The sequence below is a fragment of the Sinohyriopsis cumingii genome, chromosome 3 (assembly GCF_028554795.1).
Source record: "Sinohyriopsis cumingii isolate HCF-2022 chromosome 3, ASM2855479v2, whole genome shotgun sequence".
In the NCBI taxonomy this organism is placed as follows: Eukaryota; Metazoa; Mollusca; class Bivalvia; order Unionida; family Unionidae; genus Sinohyriopsis; species Sinohyriopsis cumingii.
The window spans coordinates 145,212,263-145,234,962 of record NC_142963.1 but is presented as its reverse complement, the minus strand read 5'-3'; the positions used below and the strand labels follow the sequence as shown (position 1 = coordinate 145,234,962).

At 38.6% G+C, this 22,700-nt stretch overlaps 1 protein-coding gene across 1 annotated transcript in view; it reads right to left on the bottom strand.

Annotated features, from left to right (window-relative positions):
- LOC149804071 (uncharacterized) overlaps window positions 1-12,251 on the bottom strand; it is a 33,112-nt gene extending 20,861 nt beyond the window's left edge. The window contains exon 1 of the mRNA XM_089951473.1: window positions 12,133-12,251. The gene's annotated coding sequence lies outside the window, so the exon portion shown is untranslated. The remainder of the gene's footprint in view (window positions 1-12,132) is intronic.
- Between the last annotated feature and the right edge of the window lie 10,449 nt (window positions 12,252-22,700).

The window sequence follows — 22,700 nt, the reverse complement described above, 5'->3', positions numbered from 1 at the left end:
GAGTACCACTCCCTCCAGGTTTCAAAATGATTTGTTTTTTGGTTTGAGTGTCGATGCGGGGATCGGCCAGTTGGACCAAAGCGACTTTGTTTCGATCGAAAAAGCGTTTGGTTTGATGAGGAATCTGAATGATTCCTTGGAGTAATTGACGTGCCGTCACCGTGAACCATCGTAAGACTTCTTTGAGACTAGCTTCTAAGACACGAGCTCGTGTTTGTGGATCTTTTTCTCGACTGATGCCATACAAGGCACGAATCAATTTGACGGGAGGATGCGACTGAAGGGACGTCATGTTCACACTGTGTGTGACAGACGAAAAAGGGTCTGAGGTTTTTATAGATTTTTTTTTCATGGGGAGTGAAATGAAGTCGAGGACGGAGACGTGTACAGGACAGGCCCTCCGTCTTGGCACCAGTGGTGAAACAAGTGGGTACGAAATCGCAAATCCTCGGGAGTCGTAGGTTTCAAATCGACGAGTAAATAGGCGTGTGGCGTTTGAGTGGCATCGTCGTACGCCTGAGTCAGCCAAGGCGTTCCTAACTGTTTAGCTAAGACTTGCACTTGCGATTTATCTCGAGGGCTTTTAAACAAGACCACGTAATGCGCATTGAGACTGATGGTGCGATGGGCTTTACTTTGTTGAAACAAATTTTGGGTGATGTAAACGACACTGGCATTACGGTGATGCCCTTTGCGCGTGAACCACAATTTAATTTCTTCTTCGTCTTCTCCTAACATGTCGTCGAAAATGACCAAATGGGTTTGACGGGAGTCAGAGACGATGCCGTCGTCTTCTTTAGGAATGCCTTCCACAAACACGATGGAATCTCCTTGACTTTCTCGCAAGAGACTGTACGCCGATTGCCACTCTTTGTAACACCACACGATCCGTTGAGGTGGCCGATCGATCAAATGATGTTTATGTTCGATCAAACGTTTGACGAATTCGGTTTTGCCAGAACCGCTAGGTCCAGCAATGAGCATGTTAAAGGGATGGCGAAGATACAAAGCCTCCCAACTGGCACGATCTAAGTGTTCGTCGATGACTTTGACAGTAGAGGAAGAGGGAGCAGAGACAGTAGAGGTAGCCATGGTGTGAGAAATGTCACTTGTGACACGAAAACAAACAAGACAAGAGTTTATATACTTTTTCAGAACACGTTTATTGAATGTTTTTTTTTCAAACATGAATACGAAAGACAAAAATACATAAAAGCCAAAGGCTTAAGTACAACAATAAAAGGCACATGATAACTATGAACGTGGAATAAACACAAGTGTCTGTACAACAATCACATGTTTTGGGTAATGTTCTAACCAGTTCTATAGTAGGGGGTAAGGTCACACAAGTGTCCTCCCGAAAGGGTCTTTCAGGCCTGTCCACGACAGTCCTGTCCTGGGTGACGGGTTCTTCTGGCACCGTCACTAACACGGGTTGAAAAGTAACTTTTTTCCTTGAACAACTCTCGTGGATACTGGGCCACTTCTTGGGTCCAAGCCTCAAAACCCCATTCTTTCCAGGCACGGACATCTGTCCAATGGGGATGTAAGTCACAAGCTACACACACATCGTCATACACGTCTTGGGTAGCTAAAAGTTGACGAATCTTTTTTTCCTGTTGAGGTCGAGAAGTATCCAGATGAAAACGCAAGGCTTTGAGCAAAAGGAGTTTTTCGTGACCATTTAAGGCCATTGAGGTGGTAAGTACTGATCGTAAAGAGTCCACAAAGAATCGGCTGGTAAACGAAATCCCAGAAAACAAGTCACTAAGACACACACCACTTGTCGTCCCAAATTGAATGGATACAGTTGTTGTAATAATTGATGGTAATGATCCACGGTTTGAATATGGTCATTGAGTTCCTTCCACGGAATCTGTTGGATGACATACGACATAAGTCGTGGCATAACAGCCTGTTTTTATAGTCTCTTTGTTTCGAAAAGAATACACGTACTTTCTAGCCAGAGATCTTCGTTCTCCAGTTGGGAATGTAAATCTTGCATACTGTAACCGAAACGTTAGAGTTCGATTAGAAGTTTCCTCTTCCGCTAAGTAGATTCCACGTAACAAATGTTGGTAATCCTTTACCTTGTCTTCTTCAATGGGTTGCTCTAGGTGAATCTCGAAGTAACCAAAATGATCAACACGTGAATCATCGGGGGCCTGGAAGTATTGAACAAGGTCTGACCACTGAAACAATTTCTGACGAATCAGTTCTCTTATACCATTCAGGTACCAGTGGTTAAAGATCTGGTGACGTAACGGATGCAGTTGTTCTTTACGTTTCACTTGTATTTTCACCAGCTCTCGGTAAATGCGTTCTCTCAACTCCACAGGCAAAGCACGAATGTTCTCTTGTAAAGTATCCATGAACAGATTATTATGGTAAGAAGTTACTTCAATGTCTCGGTCCCACTAAGGGTAAGTAATGACAATTCGGTGACCATCGAGCATGTTCAACGTAGGCCGAATCTTGCGGTTCCCAGTGGTGAAGTGACACACCGCAACTGAAGCACTTGACTTTATCTCCTTCGCCCAAGTAGAAAAATCCGGCTCTGGCTAATTCTTCGGGGGTCGGTCCTCCCAGATACTTAGGCCATTTTCCTTTGAACGATTGAAGACGATTTTCAAAGTCGCAGTATTCCGACAAACGCACAGGAAACGAATATTCGTTTTTCACAGGTTCGTTTCGATGAGGGTTGAGTGACATGGGCAGGAGTTTGCTCAGGGCTGGATGACATCCGTAGAGGGGTAGACGTGAAGGTGAACATTCCCCTTTAAAACGAAACCCAGTAAAATGTCCAAGAGGACGAGCGGCATCGCTTTCGCATCCCACAGGTTTGACACGCACAGCATCACTTTCCATGATAGGGGTAGGGACACTAAAGTTCCCATGATGCTTTACGGCATCGCTCAGGTCACAAGGTACAGCATCGTATCCATCGCAAGGCTCACAATCGCACTCATCTGCAAACTCCGTTACGCAATTACAATGGTAACCACATGGACAATCGCAGTTTCCTTCCGGACATTTTCCGTCGCAATGCATGGGTCTTATCCATCCAATATTAGTCACACTAGAGGAAGATACAACTTTTTTACAATCCCCAAACTGGAACGATGCCTCTTTCAAAGTATTCATCTTGTTCGCTCGGTCTTGGTAGTCACAATGAACTATCGATCTTGCCTAGGGTTCCATTTTTTATATACAGACCAATACCGACGTGACCGTACGGCAACGTAAAGTGATTGGGAAGTCGCACTCGCTTCTGGTACACGATTTAATAGACTTTTTCCAAGGGCCGACTGACGATGTAGTGAGTGGGTAAACGTACAATCTTGTTCGGTTGATAGGTGGTCACTTTAAAGTTTCCATCCTCTCCCGATTGCAAGGCTTCTTTCAATACCCCAAAATTGACCACTCGACTGGTACGATGATTCAGAGTCAATCCTTTCACTTTGCACGTCGTGTGCACTTCTCCTTGTTTGTCCCGGTATTCGTAGCCGTAATTTTTGGGACCACCACTGACGAAACTTAGAATCTTGTCGTCGGGATGCTCGTCTGTCCAGGCTCCTAAACGGTCTCCTTCGATGTCAGGGTGATGTTGAATCGGGTGATGGATGTAAATGCAACTGTCCGTGTCAAAGTACAGGACGCGTTCTTCTAACAGTTCTAAAGCTTCGTACAATTTTAAGCGAGCATGAGCTGTCACGTAAGCCGCAATGATGACATTTCCAAAAGGGTCGTCTTGTACAAAGTCCAGATCTTCTTCGTAATTGACCAAGATCAAATTCTCGCGAACGACGTCCACGTATTTCATGTATTTGGTTTTGTCGTGAATCATTTGGAAGTAGCGGGAAGGTTCTGTCAAATATTCCGTCTTGGGTAAACACGGTCGTTGTGCCATTTTACCCCACAAGCAATTTAACATCACTTTGGCAAACGATCGCCTACCTTCGTTTTTCTCGATGTGGTCTAAAGTGATGCCTTCTTGTTCGTAGTATTTCTCTTTGAATTTTATTTGGTCTTCGGGAGTGTGACACCAGGACGGATAGCCGCTGGCTTCTTGTTTCAGTTTCAAAAAGGCATCCACGTAGTCGGCGAAAATGCCTTTCTGAGTAGGGTCACCCTTGCGGTATTGTTGTGTCTTGGGAAAGTGGCAAATTTCGTACACTTCTAACAGTTGGTATCCCATGTCCAGAGCTTTGAACAATTCTACGCTGACCCAGGTTCCCGTCAAGGCCCGTTCTTCCTGGCTGTGATGGCAAGGTTGGTCCTGGTTGCACGTTTTGGCACAAGTACGGCACAAGGGAAACATCAGTTTGCCTTGACAATGGTGAGGTAAGACGGGATGGTATAGGTTCGTGGGAGGCAAAACTTTACACTTGATCAAGCCTTCGTATTGTCGAATGTTTTTCAGGTCGATGTGTTCCGTCAGCAATTGCGGGTGCCCTACAGGAAAGCGACAATATTTGTACACGTAGGGATACAGCGAACACACGTCCAAGTATTTGATTTCTTCTCCTTTCTCTTCGTCGGCTTGGTACAGCAAACAGGTGGCATTGGTCCTTCCTCCGTACAAACTATCCCTCGGGTTTATGGGGTCCATCAGCTTGTAACTTTCCACGGCACGTTTAAACTCGGGATCGATTTTCAAACGGTGATCGTATTCGTGTTCCCACATTTCCACCACTTGGTATCCTTGCTGTTCTAACTTTAGGCGCCGCTGACAAGTGTCCTGGTACAGGTCTTCCATGGTCCGTTGTAAAAACTGATTTTTAGTGTCACGGTCAGGGTAACAGACGGGACATCCGTGAAATAAGCAACCGTTAAACTCGTACACGATCTTGGGGTTTTCTAAGTCCCAGCCATCAACCGAATACGTTCCGATGGTCTTTTCGCCCCCTCCGTTGAGGGCATGCTGAATCCATTTGTCTTCCTTGTCGCACAAGTAATGTAACCAACGTAGGGCTTTGACCGAGTATTGACGTTTGACATAGTGGGTCGTTTGAGGACTGATGACAGCCACGGTGTTTTCAGGCATGAATCGTTGGCGGTACACTAAGGAACACGCTTTGGCAATGGTGCAAGCTTCTTTCAAAGGATCGACCCCTCCGTGTTCCATGAACAGTTCTCGAAATTTTCCACAGCAACGCCGTAAAATGTCCACGTCGGAACGACAATACTTTAGCATTTCTTCCTGAAAGTTGAAGGGGTCCGAGGCGTGAGCCTGGTACCAAGCGTAGAAAGCTTCTCGTTGTTCGGTACGCATGTTGTCGGGGTCGTAATAGTGAGCCTCTGGTAAATGGGGTAGAACAGCATGTTGGTTGGCTTCCGTATTGAAAAAGTGTGGAAAGTACCCTTTAGCCATTTCTGTCATTCCAAACGTTTTAGGCATTCGACTCAAAGGCATGGCCAAGTAACTCATCGAATCTTTAAACTGTACTTGTCCCACTTTCATGAAAATGATTTTGGCTCCGTTCAAAGTCACTTTAGGACGCTCGGTGCCTTGTTCCGTATAGTACCTCAAAAGAAACTGTCCATCGTATCCGGAGAAATTGTGAGCCATCACCGTGGCATGGCGATGACAATCTCGGTAACGTTCGATGTCCTCTTTGCTCCACGTCTTGTCGACGGGGTCTAAGACCCATTGGGCAAAATCGGCTAACGTGTTCGGTCCCCGAAAGATTTTTTCACGCCCTCCAGGAATCTTGCTGCAGTGAGGGCAATGACTGAAGATAGGTTCTTGAATACACTTCTCGCACGCTCGATGAGCCACGCAGAAATTAGGAATGTGAATGCCAGTCTCTTGCATGCATTCGAAATCGAAAAAGATGAAATTGCCTTTCTTCTTGTGACCGTCCTCTTTCTCTGGTGGGGGTTGGTATTTTTGCATGTAACATTGGTGTTCCAAGTCCACGATGTGGTGACAAATGTGACATTTTTTCTTTCCTGAACATACGTGTGTCTTGGTATTATTGGTACGTATGACTTGTTCACACGTAGGGCACAATCTCAGGAGTTGACAAGCACATTTCTTCTGTGAATCTTGCGTCTTCAGATGTTGTTGGTAACAGGTAGGGCTGACAAACGTGCGCAGACAAGTTGAACAAGGCACTGGTTCTTCGCTCAGACAGGGTGAAGAGGCCAAACATCCTGGGCATTTCGATCCACAATGCTTGTGTTGCTCTCGATTGTTATAACCACGGTCACATTTCTCACAATAATAAACATATCCCAGGAATCCAGTGATACTGGTAATGGTATCGAAATGTTCATCGTGATGATAAAGGTGAATGTATTTTCCATCCTTAAAATCTTGGCCTCGAAACAACAGAGGTCCACGCACTTCTTGAGGGTGCACTTTCAAGGTGTAGCGTGGAGCTAGGACATCTTGCAATTTTTGCATTTCAGGACTGCCACAGGGTGTGTCTTTGGACAGGCCAGCTTGTTGCAACAGGAGTTCTGCTTCGTTTCGTTGTTTGGCTCGGTCGGATTGTTGAATATTTTTCCAGGTTCTTTTCCATTCTACCGTGTCGTTCTTGTTGGCATAGGTTCGTCCCACCACGATGGCACGGGCTAAACACATCTGGTCTTGAGGGTTGTGAATTTGGACGAGGCTCTTTTTGGTACTGCGAACTTTCACCAATAACACCTTATTGCGTTGTCCAGTCCCTTGAGGAAGAGAGACGTGAGCCATTTTCAGTGTGGCTTTACCATCGGTGATGTCAAACTGGTCATTAGATTGTTGTACGTGTTGAATCTTGTCCATGATTTTGGAAGGGGTTAGTTCTGCGGGTCTGCTAAACTCGATCCAAACAGGGGATTTCAAACCGTCGTGATCTATGGATAGTGTCAAGCGATCGTCTTCTTTGGGTTGACATTGTCGCTTGAGTGAAGTGAGCAAAGAATCCCACATCTCGGTGATGAACCCTTCTGCTTTCTCCAAGGGTACGTCGGACTTGAAATCTTTAAACTTCACCGTGTAGGTGTAAGCCGTGGTTCTAAATTTTCTAGAGGAGCGCTTTTCCGTCTCTCGAATGGAATAGTATTTTTCAGGGTTGAGTAAGGGTGACGAACTTGGTTTAGAGGGTTCGGATTCTGGTTCACTCATGTCCTCTTCAAAATCACTGGCATGAATTTGTGCCAAGATTTCAGCCCTGGTACGAGGCGATAGATCACGTTTCTGCCTCTTACTTTCTTTTTCTTTCCTCTCAAATGAATAGGATCGTTTCATCTTGAGTGAAAAACGTCAAATGACTCAAGTTCAAACACCATAGACTAATTTATAGTCATGGCAGACTAGCGTATATAAAAGGGTGTGTCTTGTTCTTTCACTATTCATTTCACTCTCAAGCCGAGCACAACGATGGAAGAGACTAACCAAATCGAACGTTTCGTCAGAGCTTTGCGAGGGGTCATTAGAAAATTCTCTTTAGACCAGCCTACGGACTACTCTCCTTCCTTTCGAGATAAAAGTCAGGATACTTGCTATATCTGTCAGAAGAAAGGGCATTGGTCTTCAGAATGTCCAGACCGTCAAAAAAGAAAAAAAACAGGGGATAAAAAAGACAAAAGTCAAGATACCTGTTATTATTGTAAAGAAAAAGGACATTGGTCTCCAGATTGCCCAAAAAAGAAACAAGAGGAGTCAGAAGAAAAGAGGAATTCTTCAGAAGAAGAGAGGGATTCTTCGGAAGAAGAGAGGGATTCCTCAGAGGAAGAAGAGGAAGAAAAAAGACAATTCTATTTACAAGAGGCAAAGAAACAGGAGAAGAAGAAAAGAAGAAGGGAAGAAAATGAGGAAAAGACGGTGAAAAAATTCAAAAAACAGAGAGACTAAACAAGGAGACAGAAGAAGTCAATGAACTTTTTATTAAAGTGTTCTGTTGTGAATTGTGAATTGGATTGTAAAAAAATGGAGAAAAGAATAAATGAATGATATAAGGTAAGTGTCTTTGAGTTTTGATTTTAAAATAAGAACGTACACTCACGCACTCATACACAGACACGTACTATAAGGGTAAAATGGGCTGTTGAATATTTTTTTGAGTTATTGGCAATTTGAAATTGTATATCTTTTCGAGAAATGTGGCTGGCCCTGAAAAGGGCCTTTTATTATTTCGGTGCAGGGGTGAGTTTAACCAATCAACTTTAACTGCCTTATGCCTTTACCACGGCCAAGGCCTACTTCTGAACTGCGTAATGTTGATGATTGGGTTGAAATCACTAAGGGTGGTACGGTAGGCTTAGTCACAGGGTTGGCGTGTTTAGCTCGGGAAGGTCGTATTCTCTTCGGTCGTGATAAAGAAGTCTGATACATTTGTTTCAGACTTCTTAACTCCAACAGTACCGTAGCCGTTTGATTTTCACCCTCTTGTTTCTTTGCTGCTACTTCTTCTTGCTGTTGCTGCTGTTGTTTTTTTCTTACCTCTTCTTCTTGCTGCTGTTGCTGTAGGAGAAAAACTTGTTCGGCTTCCTTTTGTCGATGTATAAATTTCTCCAATTCTTCTTTCTGTCTCTGTCTAAAATTCTCCACGTGCGGTAATGAAGAAGGTAACGAAGGTTCCGGAACAAATTCTTGCGAGGAGAGAAAATCCACAAAATCCCAATTCACCTCTTCTGAAAGTAAGTCCGGGTTCCCTTGGGCGGTCTCCCCTGTTGGTGCACCCCATTGGATCGTTTTCTGAGTTTCCGTCATGTTGAATCACTGTCGCATAGATTGACTGCACACAAGCGCTAGCGAATCTATATTGACTACGTGACGTCACAGACTGCTCTCTTCGGATTGGATGCGGGCTGACTGAATTCTGTAACGCGTGTTCGGATTGGTGAATGAACTCAATCCGTTTCAATCCTTTCTGTCCCTATAAATAAGCGCAGTTCACTGCATTGATTCACCTATTCTCGGAGCCTCAACATGTGGACCGACGTTGAATCTTCAACCCTTGTGTCAACAATGATGTTCAGGACGGACATGCTCATGTATGTCCGATCCAAGTGGACCGTTGTCCACAGGACCAGCAGCAGCCTGTGGATAAGAAGAGTCTATATAGAGAGACAAGGTTGCCTCAAGAGGACTCTGATGTATGGCCCTGCTGTAAGACGAAGTTTGAGGACAAGAAGATGTCGCAAATGCCCTTTATGTTAAGGGCATATTAACATAAACCAAAGGCCCTTTTCAGGGCCAGCCATATATCTCGAAAAGAGATAGCCTTTCAATTGCCTACCCCTTTTTTTTTTAAAAAAAAAAAATCCCATGTTCAATTTCCCTTGACGCTAAACCGACCCACGATTTTTTCCCCATGTTAATTTCCCTTGACGCTAATCCTACCCACGATTTTTCTCCATGTTAAATTTCCCTTGACGCTAAAGTGACCCAAGGGTGTTTTTAATGCTAATTCCCATTGACGCTAATCCTACCCCCCTTACTACTTTTGTATATATATATATATATATATATATATATATATATATATATATATATATATATATATATATATATATATATATATATATATATATATATATATATATATATACATATATATATATATATATATATATATATATATATATATATAAGGCCCGTCCTATCTTAAGTGCCGTCCACCACCCCAGCCTTAACTAGGCCCTGAACAACAGATATAACACTGCATGGTTTACTTATCAACTTGTCGTCCCTAGACAAATTCAATCCAAAAAACAGCTTAAATGAGGGAACAAAATGAAGCTGACAAAAAGGTGAAACGGTCTGGGCATTGAGTGGTCATTGTTCTCTGACATCATATGGGGAGCATTTTGAGGTTCTACTGCATATCTTATAAGAGATATCCATAACACATTATATATATATATATATATATATATATATATATATATATATATATATATATATATATATATATATATATATATATATAACATCTTATATAGAGGCCGACCGAAACTAAATTTCTGGTTTCGGCCGAAAACGAAACCAGACCGAAAGCTATAAATTGACTTTCGGCCGAAACCGAAGCCGAAACCGCAAGTTTGACTACACCTTCGGCCGAAACCGAAAGATAAACCGAAGTTGCCGAACACAAGATTTATTAAATAGGCCTGGGTCATGATGCAATGCTACACTTCAACAACTGAGTAGGGTAACATGTCGACAACGGTCAAGTCCATGATGCACTTATCAATTCTCTGAACTGCAACGTGGTCATCAGGCCAGACCATTCTGCTCTCGACCATTGATGTCAAGGACGTCTGCACAAAATTCGGTAATGGATGTTTAGTCGCTTTCCCTTCCATCATCATCTTTTTCGAGGCACGCTCTGCTCCGTCGTCCATGGACCTCTTGAGATACGTACCATGGAGCTCCTTGTGGCAGCTGGCCAGATGAACTTTCAAGCCTGAAACTGTCTGAAGTCTTGGTTCATCGCTGCCAAGTAATAACAGTTTGTTGCATTCTTTGCACTGCGCCTTGCTTGCATCAGAGTCGATTTTTGTGAAGTACTCCCACACTGCATTTTTCGACATTCTTTGCGGTGGTTAACTATTCCGTTTATTATTAACTTCAATTTTCTACTTCACACAGATTAATTTGCTACAGTTTAACTAACTGAAATTATCAATATTGTGAGACTTCGAAATCTCTGTATTCAACACGCGAGTAGACTGAAATGCAACAGTGCCTAGAATTGCCTAGCGCCGACTGAACGGCCGACAAGCAGAGTAAGAGACGCAGCACTAGCGTTGCATTCTGAAAGTTAAGATAGATCTTCGGCTGATGACCGAAAGTCAATATCAGTTTCGGCCGAAACCGAAAGCAAACCGAAAGCTAACTTTTTGGCTTCGGCCGAAACAGAAACTATGCCGAAAGAGGCCATTTGCCAACTTTCGGCGCCGAAACCGAAACCGAATTTCGGTCGGCCTCTAATCTTATATATGACCATGATTTAGAGATGTCCATAACACCCCATACATGTCCCTGATTTAGAGATAACCATAACACTTTTTATTTAAGTCCCTGATTCATTCAGTTTTAATACTGATATCCATAATACCATATTTAATATTGCCCATAATCAATTCAATTGTAATAGAGATATCCATAATATCTTATATAATTATGCCCCTAATTAATTTAATTATAATCGAGATATCCATAACACCCTATGTATGTCCCTGATTCATTCAAGCAATTAAAGTCTTTGTTATAAAGCAGGACAGAGGCATCAAATATAGATGTCTCTAATCTGGATAAGGGAGATTTTTGCCATTTTAATCAAACATGTCATCTAAACGGGATTTTTTTAATTAAAATTACGAATAGTAATGCCTTTAGGTAAAATGCCATTTGGATATACCATCTAAAACAAAATAAAATGCTCATATTTCGATATGTAAAACTTTCTTAAACATTTGCTAATGAAAATTAAATGGAATAATTCCAATATTGCAAGTGACTATTAATGAAATTAATTAATTAATTACAAATTGTTATTGAATTCTTTTTGTTTCATAAAAGTAACTGGTGAAACTATTAATGGAAGAAATGAACAAGAAAAATAATAATATTTCTATAAGATCTGAAAACTTCAGGCACTCTTGGTTTTAGGAAAATATAAATATATACACATTCACCAAAAGGTATTCATATTGTCTTTATTTGTTTGTGAGTCCTTTTATAAAATAGAAATATATACACATTCACATATCCACCCCCACCCCCACCAAAAAGTATTCATATTGTCTTTATTTGTTTGTGAGTTCTTTTATAAAATAGAAATATATACACATTCACATATCTACCCCTACCTTCACCAAAAAGTATTCATATTGTCTTTATTTGTTTGTGAGTCCTTTTATAAAATAGAAATTTAGTGTGAATATAATGTCTCTAAAACGCATAAATATAGAAATATCTCTGATGATGGTATTTACAACCCAAAAAGTACTTTAAAACATATAAATTCAACAGATATACTGAGAAACAAATTTAAGTTTAAAACAATTTTTAAAAAATGTTAATCATTTCGCATAGATCTCTTTTTCCACATTACACCAAAGATAAGAACACACACACACACACACACACACACACACACACACACTGATTCTGAGTAAATTAATTCTTACCCTGGAGTGAGTACAGGATGCAGAAATTGCTCTGAATGTGTAGCGGCGTATCCTCTAACAAACTTCAAATAATAAATGAAAAACAAATACTATACGATAAATTTCAATATGTTACAAATAATGTTGACAAGCTGGTACAATATTTTACAATCAGCCATGCAAACAAGCTCCTTGAAATTTTAAACAGTTTGGAAACGTCTCACTTATTTATTTATTTCAGAGGTAGACCAGAGATGAAAACGGATATTATTGTTTATAAATTCAGATTTATTTGAAGAGAGCTATTACATCGTAGTAGGTACATTCAAGAGGAAGTTTATTTTCTTATCTGTTTAACTTGACCTTATAAAATTCATATCTCTTTTAAGTGTCAAGTATGAACAATACTGCTTTAAATCTGCAAGCAAAGTGAGAGGACTCTAGAACGTCATGCAAGTTTACAAAAGAGTACTTTTTCCTCGATTTTCCTCAATTATTTAAATTACAACTGTCGGATCTTTTTCTCTTGGAATAGTTAATAATATATTGAATCTTTAGCGGGAAAAAACTGGTCGAGAAAACAACATGTTTGAAACATATAAATTAAAAATTGATCAAAGAGTACTTGGAGAGAGAGACAGAGAGAGAGAGAGAGCACGGAGGGGCAAGGAGGTGGTTGTCCCACCCCGCCCCGCCCCTGTGGATTTCACCTCTAAAATATATTTTGGCCTACATCCATGAAACGTAATAGCTGACCACTTCAGGTTTGCCCCACTCCACCCACCCTTGTAAAAAACAAATTGTGGGCGCCATGAAGGGGGGGGGTGTCGGTGGGTGGGGTGGGGGGTGAAAAGGGGCTATAATTTGTCTGGTAAGCTGAGCTTAGTCATCTACCCTTAGCAACAACGCACGAAAAACAACGCCTATTCGTTGATGTGGTGATGGTTTGAGCTGTGGGCTACTTTGCAGGAGTATGTGATCAGTTAGATGTCAGACTGTGTGTCAAGTTGTTAACAAGGCCACCAGACCAATTTCATCCGGAAAGGAGCAACTTCGATGGGATCTAATTTGAGGGCTGAGTTTGACCTTCTGACTGATATTGGATTTAAGGTTTGTGCGGCCAGTTAGCCACATGGACTAAGACCACAATTATTACTTCTGGGTCGGTACCCAATAATGTGGTCCCAGTCTATTTTATGGCATGTCTTCTTCTCTCATTTTGGTGATGATACATGATGTAGATTTAGCATTCTTGGTATTGAATTAAATCAATTGTTTTCTTCCTTATAATACGTGCATTATAATGCGGCTTTTCTTTTATGTATTTCGACGACAATGCACGATGAGTAATGAGTAAAACATGTGACCCAATGCACATTGTGTTGCTTACAGTCCATCCTCTAAAAACAATGCCGGTTAACCTGTGACAAGAACTTCACTGAGAGTTCATCTTTGAAGGTACTTTAGATTAACATATGCTTTCTTAGGATTTGGACACAGTGGAAAGTTCAGTACTGACAAACAAATGTATTGATTATATAGGGAAAATAATTCTGAGCTGGGTCCATATACGAGTGTGGCTCGATTTCGTACTGACAAAAAAATGTATTCATTATATAGGAAAAATAATTCTGATCCGGGTTCATATACGAGTGTGACTCGATTTAGTACTGACAAACAAATGTATTGATTATATAGGAAAAATAATTCTGATCTGGGTCCATATACGAGTGTGGCTCGGTTTAGTACTGACAAACAAATGTATTGATTATATAGGAAAAATAATTCTGAGCTGGGTCCATATACGAGTGTGACTCGATTTAGTATTGACAAACAAATGTATTGATTATATAGGAAAAATAATTCTGATCTGGGTCCATATACGAGTGTGGCTCGGTTTAGTACTGACAAACAAATGTATTGATTATATAGGAAAACTAATTCTGATCAGGGTCCATAAACCACTGTGTCTCTACTTAGTACTGACAAATAAATGAATTGATTATATAGGAAAAATAATTCTGATCTGGGTCCATATACGAGTGTGGCTCGGTTTAGTACTGACAAACAAATGTATTGATTATACAGGGAAAAATAATTCTGATCTGGGTCCATATACGACTGTAGCTCGGTTGTCTCTTACAGCTCAGTCTCACCACGAACTGACGTTACTGCAAAAACGAAGTGGCGCGGTAAAATTATCGCAAGGTATAAAACAAAGAATTACGCCCATTGAAATGAAAAGAATCGCTTGTTAGCTCAGACAAGTGGTTTTTGTAATTTATTGCAGCTTTTTTGAAAATAAAATGGGACGTGCTATATAGACCATTAGAATACTTCTGCATTTCAATCAAATGCAAATCTATACTTGGCAAAACTGCTATATACAACACTTTAACTAAATCTGTCCAGACCAAAGACAAAATCTGATATTTCTCACGCTTTTCACCTGCTTTAATCAGTTAATTGAAAGGTCGCTATATTGGTGTGTCAATTTCATAATGATACCAGACAACAAGATTTCCCAGCACGTGATCAGTTGGTCTGGTCATCCTGTGTATTTTTTTATTAAAAGAAATCCTTTTGCAGTCTGTGATTTCTAAGTCGCTGAATTCATTTTAAATATACTGGATGTAATTTAGATATCAACAAAGACAAACAGCAAAAACAGAACAAATTATTCGTCTATATCTACCATGAACAGTAAGAATGGTTCACTATTTTATGGTTAAAGCATGAATACGCACGTTCAGAGTGAGCATTTAAAAAATTGACTCCGAGCGTCATCAGGCTTTAGATTCTTCCGAAATATGCGAAGGGTTATAAAAGTTTAACATAATCTAGTCACTTGTTTCGATCACTTCAGTTTATCAATTCATCCAATTTTGAGTCGACGTGCAAGCAAGACTGTTTCAAGACTAAAAATTATTTCCATTTTATCAGTGCGTTAAGAATGACTTAATATCTATCTGTTCGCTCCATCGTTGCAAAGAAATTTTATTGCAATTGTTGCAACCAAGCAAATCTATCTGCCGTTTTTATCAAGTGTGTACATATTACCAACACTTGATCATAAACCAATTTATTATCGAACATAAGTACTTATGTCATTCGTATCTATTAGAAATTTGTATTTAAAATTGGACCAAGGTATGTAAGCATAATAAAAATCAAATTTGTATTAACATGATCCTATATTAGGAAATCTCTTTACGTTCCTCAGTCAATGTTTCACTTTATTTTCCTGTCTTTCCAATACACTTACAAAAATCGTTATCAATTGAAAGGCTATTCATTGCATAAAAGATATGACTTAGAATTATAATATTACAGATCAAATAGCTTTTTTGTTTAGCATTACTTCTGTTGGATATGAATAATAATTTAGAAGTTTATAAAAAATTGACATTTCAGGACTGCATAACAAAAGCTTAGTTTCATTAAAAACCCTTTGACAATTGAAATAAAGATTTCCAATAATCTGAATAACTCTTATTACGAATAGATCCTTATAAGAAACGTGAAATAAATTGTATCACATTTTATTTCATTATTCCAAATATTGTTCCGAAGGTCACGATGAATGTTTATTTATATCGATTCAAAGGATAGGGAATATAAGTAATAAAGGCGGTAAATTATTTGATGTCAGCTGAGTTCAATGTCCGTTTTACTTTATCTGGTGATCTGATATTTGTAAATACCAAAGATCTGAAAAGATTCTTTATATCTGATATTTTCGAAATGCCAGTGGTGTTACAGCGTCAAAAAACTGATCGGTAATTAGTTTCTTCAATTGATTGATGTCTGCATATTAGAAAAAGTCTGTAATACACTAACAAATCAGGCAGAATTACACAAACTGGGGCGTGGGGTGGGGTTGGAGCAATGTTACCACCACGTTAAAGATACCATGCGAAAGGTAGATATATACATACTGTGAATTTAAATGATGCAAACGACGTCATTTTCCTGTTATAGTAACACTTTTCAGTAAGAAACAGAGAAAGCTTGTTATAATAAGTTAAACGAATCAGTCACTTCTCCACAACTAAATATCGGGATCCGCCGATAGGCAGAAAGATACATACATACATACATACATACATACATACGTACGTACGTACGTACGTACGTACATACATACATACATACATACATAGATACATACATACATACATACATACATACATACATACATACATACATAGAGAAATAAATATACATAATTTGATTGAACTGAGATAGCTAAATAGATAGAATTGAATTGAATTGAGGTGGACAGAGAAATAGAAGACATAAGTGAAATGAATTGAAGATTTATTTTACTTACATGTTATTAATCGTCTATTTTAATGTAAGTTATCATGCGAATATTTTGTGTGAGTCTTAAGGATGATCATTTATTCATTCCTTATTTTTGTTAGGAAGCAGGTACTCCATTTCCCAAAGACATTTATTCCATCGCTTTTAAGTGGTGTCGCTTTCCTTATTCTGCACATTTTATTTTGACAGTTTTTTTGTGTCATTTATTTTGACAGATTATTCAAACCACTTCTGTGTGACGTTATTGTTTTGCTAATGACTGTAATATAACACATCACTCATAGCATGCCGATAAAAATTTAAATGGTGAGAGGCAATTATACTCAGCTACAAAAGTAAGGCGCACTCGCTTATAAGTCGAATCCAGCTGTAAACTGCAGAGACTCAGATATGCCGTCGTATAGGCGGATATTTGTTATGGCAGACTGGGGTCTGTGCTGTTCGAAAGTTCAACACGACTCACCATTATAGGAGTGTTCATCCTAAATAAATATAATCATTCGGCCATCTATTTAACGAGAGAGAGAGAGAGAGAGAGAGAGAGAGAGACAGAGACAGAGAGAGAGAGAGACAGAGAGAGAGACAGAGAAGAGAAGAGAGATATATGAACGGATGGAATTGTGAGTTGGTAGATGAAGGATTGATTGCAGTTTCATTTGTCTCCTGAGAATGATTCACTGTCTAATAAATATGTACTCGGCTTATTACTATGTTTTACTTCCGACGCCCATGCTTCTAACATCACGAGTCGCTATATAAATAAGGTGGATTGTTATGTTTGATATGTACGAAGCTTGATTCATGTGAAATAATGAGCTCTGGAAAAAAATGATTTCTAAATTAGGATGCAGAGGAATAATTATTAATTAGAATATATAATCCTGCGTCTTCTTTTATTTTTTTATTTTCTACATCATGCTCTTCTTGTTCTTCTCTTCTTCTTCATCATCTACTTATTCTTGTTTTCTTCTCCGTCTCCTCCCCCTCCTTCGTCTTCTTCTTCTCATTATTATTATTATTATTATTATTATTCACACAACGCATGTTTCATTAGCTCCGTATTTCGCAAGCACTAATTTGCAATACGCTCTTTCTTCTCGTCTCTGCATTTAGATATTTTTCGTTTTTTTTAATGTTTTCCCCCCATCTGCCAAGCGGGGTTTTACCAAAGCTGATTACACCGGTGCAGCCTGAGATAAGTAAACAACTTTATAGAGAGGACTCGTATTACGGTGGCAATGGCTTTAAGGACAACACTAAATCTCACATTAAGGCGCTGATATAAATTAGAGTAATATTATACAAGAAATATTTTATCAGTTCATAAATACAATGACCTCCGGCTCAATGATATACGGATTAAGGGATATAGATAATGCACCCACCCCCACCCACCCCACCAAGACATGTTTAGATGAATCAAAGAACGACCATATATTACAGCATTATAACAGTTTTAAGATGCTTTAATTGCTAACATTTCTTAGTATTATCCGTGTCATTTAATATATATATATATATATATATATATATATATATATATATATAAAGAGAGAGAGAGAGAGAGAGTTTTCAATTTATTTTATCCCCTTCTGCTTTGAAAGTGTGTACAGGCATCGGCAGGCTTCAATCAATATCTCCCATTTTAGTATAATTACAGTGTCTCTAGTGTCGTATACAATTACAAAACACTACCGATTCATAAGTGACAAAATCAGAACAAAGGTTGACATGAACAAGAATCTGTCAGCGACATAAATTATTATTTAAATATTATAACGATATATATATTGTATTACTTCATTTATTCATCGGTATACAAAATAACACCCGAACATCATATGTCTCTTGAATATTTAAACAATATGGCGTCTAACATTTCCTTATTGAAATAATCGATGGCTTAAAAGTAGTTAGAATTCTTGCGTTTTTACAAAGGTGTAGATATGTTTACTCGACAGTTTATGTTCCATTCCTTCAGATGTTTGGAATTCCAGTCGCCTTACTGGGGAACTCAATATTGCTTGCTCAGATTTGTCATACAAACAAATCACATTCACACTTTGTACACATGTTTTTATTTTAGCAGTCACCGGTAACAATTACATATCGAGCGTATAAGTGTGCATATTGGTTGGTTTGGATTGGGGTTTTTGTTTTGGTGGTATTTTACGGCACATCAACACAAGAAGGTTATTTTGTGCAGCGGTAAATGTAGTAAAGTTCCTTGTCAAAGAATACACTGGGATAGCTGACCCAGACTGATCCAATGAAAGGATTCTAACCCGAGTCCTTTATAGAAATTTTATTGTCGTTTAATCCGTTGTAAAGGTATTTCGTTGCACGCTATTGACTGAAAGATAAGATTATTTCCAAGGCTGTCATTAAATAAATCACAAAATAAGTGTTGTGTATCTGATATCTTATAATGTATCGCTTTACAAAGGATATAACGGGGTTTGTAAATTGTGATTAAAGTAGGTACACCACCACCACCACTAGCAACAAACAGCAACAACAACAATACTAATGATGATGATGATGAGGATGAGGATGATGATGATGATGAGTACCGACGAGTGATCTGCTAACCAATAACCAGTTATTTATTATCCATCACTCAATCATCTACTATCCATCAACCCGTTATTTGCTGTCAACACCAAGTTATCTAATATCTACCAACCAGTCACCAACTATCCACCAAAACGTTATCTATCCCTTCCAAAAAAGTAACGTCCCTTACCAGCATAAGACTATATGATCCCTCTAATGAACTGATTTAGAAAGCATGTATCTTTTTTTGTAAGGCCCCTTAGTACCTCCCTTGGTAATATATCTACTCTACCAGTATATTTAAAAATAAAATAAAACTACCTTCAGTGTCTCCACTCCGTCAACTTTCTTTACCCCATCTTCAATCGAACAAACTTGATTTGTGTTCGATCACACGTTCGACAAATTCTGATTTGCCTAAACCAGTAGGTTCATCCATCAGGGATGGCGAAGTTACAGGGCAATCCAACTTTGACGAGCTGACCTTTCGTCAAGCATTTTGAGAATTAAAGATGTTAGCCAGCCATAACAATTGTATGTAGAATTCTGACATTTCATCAGTGATACAATTTTATGTACTTTATGCATTTAATATTTTTATAGCGTAACAGCAAGAAAAAAATCGTCAAATTTCACAAATACAAAGTACATGTTTTTCTTTTCTTTAGTCATTCACACACAGTGTATTTAGTATTATCAGCAACCTTTTAGATTCATGCATCGAATCCAAGACATTTCCAGTCATGCGCATATTTCCATTGATTGCTCTAGCCAACATACTATAAATACTTTTTGTTTAGTATGAGGATTATATACAGTACGACGTGTCCTTTTCACACGGAGGTACGCAACCTTACTTCATCACTATTCGCAACACTTAACACAGTGTGTTTTTAGGGAAAAATTGGTACTCATGTATGTTTATGTACTGTTTATAAATAAGCAACAAGGAATCTGCTGGTAAACGAAATGCTTAAGAATTTTGTCTATCTAGCTGTAAATATGTTTGTCATATACAGGATTGCTTACACACACTATACCTACAAACATACTGGTGTACTATCACACAAGAAGGGTTTAAGTTTTATTTTGTTGTGTGGAAGACATAGACATGAACAAACATGAAAGATATGGCTTGGCAATGAGTAAATATTATATCTGTTTCTCAGAGAATATGGTTGTCACGAAACTTACTTTGGGGCTTTGAAAAATATGTATTTACTTGACACCATCAGCTACAACTGCCTTACATCTTTTCCATATCCAAGGCCAACTCTTGCTGTGTTGGTAGTAGTGGCAGTGGTTGTGGTTACTGACGTCTGTGTAATGGTGGGTTTAGGTGTTTGTATCTTTCTCTTATGTTTCTCCCAAAATGTTTGATACATTTCTCACGTGTTTTAACTCTGCCATAAATGCCTTGTAAGACACTAACAGTTTTGTTTTTACTCTATCTCTGTTCACTGATAAAAAGTTTCATTTTCTCCTCGTATTGCTCTCTCTCTCTCTCTCTCTCTCTCTCTCTCTCTCTCTCCTTGCTGTATAACAAAAGTTTGTTATTCTTTTTTGGCGTTGTAAACACATCATTACACATAATCCATCCATTCATCCATCCTTCCATCTATACATCTATACACAACTTCTCTCTCGCACAGATACACAAATGCACACACACTGAGTTCACTAAAGAATGACTTAGATTTAAATTATAATGGTATTTATTACGCATTAAGATACCTCTGCATCAAAAACTCCAATCATTTAATAATAATAATAATAATAATAATAATAATAATAATAATAATAATACGTTTTTATGAGTGTATTTTAGATAAACCAGGGCGTTATCTTTTGTTCCTGTCTTAAAAGGAATGGAAAAACTCACACCATTTCATCACAAAAAATATTAGCTTGATTTCAACATTAGTTATTTTAAATGTAGTAGAAATGCAATATAGGACAAATTTTAACATGATCAAAAATCCGCTAGTTTGTTTGCCCTGGAAATGCAATATAAAAGAAAGAAAAACAAATCCGTGATAAAAAATACACCATTTATTGAAACTCTCACACACGGAGTCAAGTAGAAAATTGGAGAGTATGCGACATTAATTCGTACTGGCGGAATGAAAGCAAGATCTGGGCTGCGTTCCCTATGTGGGAAAACAAGTGATGACCGTATTTACCCATTTAAATGAATTGTCCCTTAACCTTCAACGACAGAACCCATTTGGTTGAAAATCTATTTTCATATATGCCTCCAGAGATTTACCGTGATTTCTGCGATCACTTAGATGCTGATATGCTGATTATATAGCTTGGTGGTTTCAACAATATTCCAGAACGATTGGAACTCGAGTCATGGATTAATGTGATAAGACAATCTACCAAGTATTTCATTAAAAGTCGAGTCATGGATTAATGTGATAAGACTATCCACGAAGTATTTCATTAAGATAAAGTTAAATATATTCGATTGATCAGATAATTTACTCAGAATATAATGCAAGAAATAATTGTATTAAACTATTTTTGTTGTGTTTTATTTTGAACGTTATATCGTCATAAGCTGACAAATGTTGTAAATTAGCGATTTTAGAACTAAACACAGAAAAAAGAATATGTCTGATGGATATTATATGATTCAAGATGAAACAATATCTCAGTTAATAAAAACGCAAAACAAGCGAATGTAAATTATTTGCTGAGTAAAGGGTCTAGCTTATTAACACTACTGACACAAAAACGGCGGCCGACCAGGCCAGGCCGGTGCAAAAGTCGAGCCTGAACTCATCTAAAAAACAACTCCGTAGCTCTAGCCTTCCCGTCTAACCCGGTCCACCGTCCCATACCCCATTACTGAGAAAATGACCAAGTCAAGTAATTGCATTATAACCTTTACCTCGATCTGATCAGAATTTAAATTAAACACATTTACATTTTAATTTTTAAGCTCAGTCCCCTCTTAAACATTTTTCAGGATGCCAAAAATGACGTATGCCACGTGAAATTCTGAGTTCATGTTTCATGTTTTATTTATTATTTATTTTCTTCTTGCTCTATGTCATTATATTGGGTCATCATCAGAACGGAAAAGAAACTTTTTAAAATTCATTTTACTGATAATTTTAAACTTGTCGCAAACTGATTGTTGATTCATGGGTATCCATTTACTTTAAATGGTGTCTTTGTTACTCTGTAATTACTAGACAGAATGCTGAAAATAGCTTATTTCTATGGAGACTGATATATTTGGTTAATATAGGTATTTCATGTTCAATGAATCAAAATCATCTGTATTGATTTTTGCTCTGTTCCTTGACCGCTCCAGTGGCCTAAGTGATTAGAGCGTCCGCCTCGGACGCGGGAGTTCGCGGGTACGAACCCCGGCCGAGTCATACCAAAAGCCTTTAAGAAATGGTACTAACAGCTGCCTTGCTAGGCGCTCAGTATTAGGCGGTTAGTGTTAGGATTGGTCGGATTGGTGTCAGGATTCATGTGACTGGGTGGGACATGATGCTACATGTCTGCGGCACGATGCCCCAATACTAGACAATGCTATAAGCTGCCACATTGAGACATGTTAGCGATATGGCTGACAAATTGTTAAAAATCCAAATCACCGACAGTTCTGTTCTTTAATCTACATTAAATGCTCTTACAACAGGGAGCAAAAAGAGTATGAACCACGATTATGACATCTAAATTTC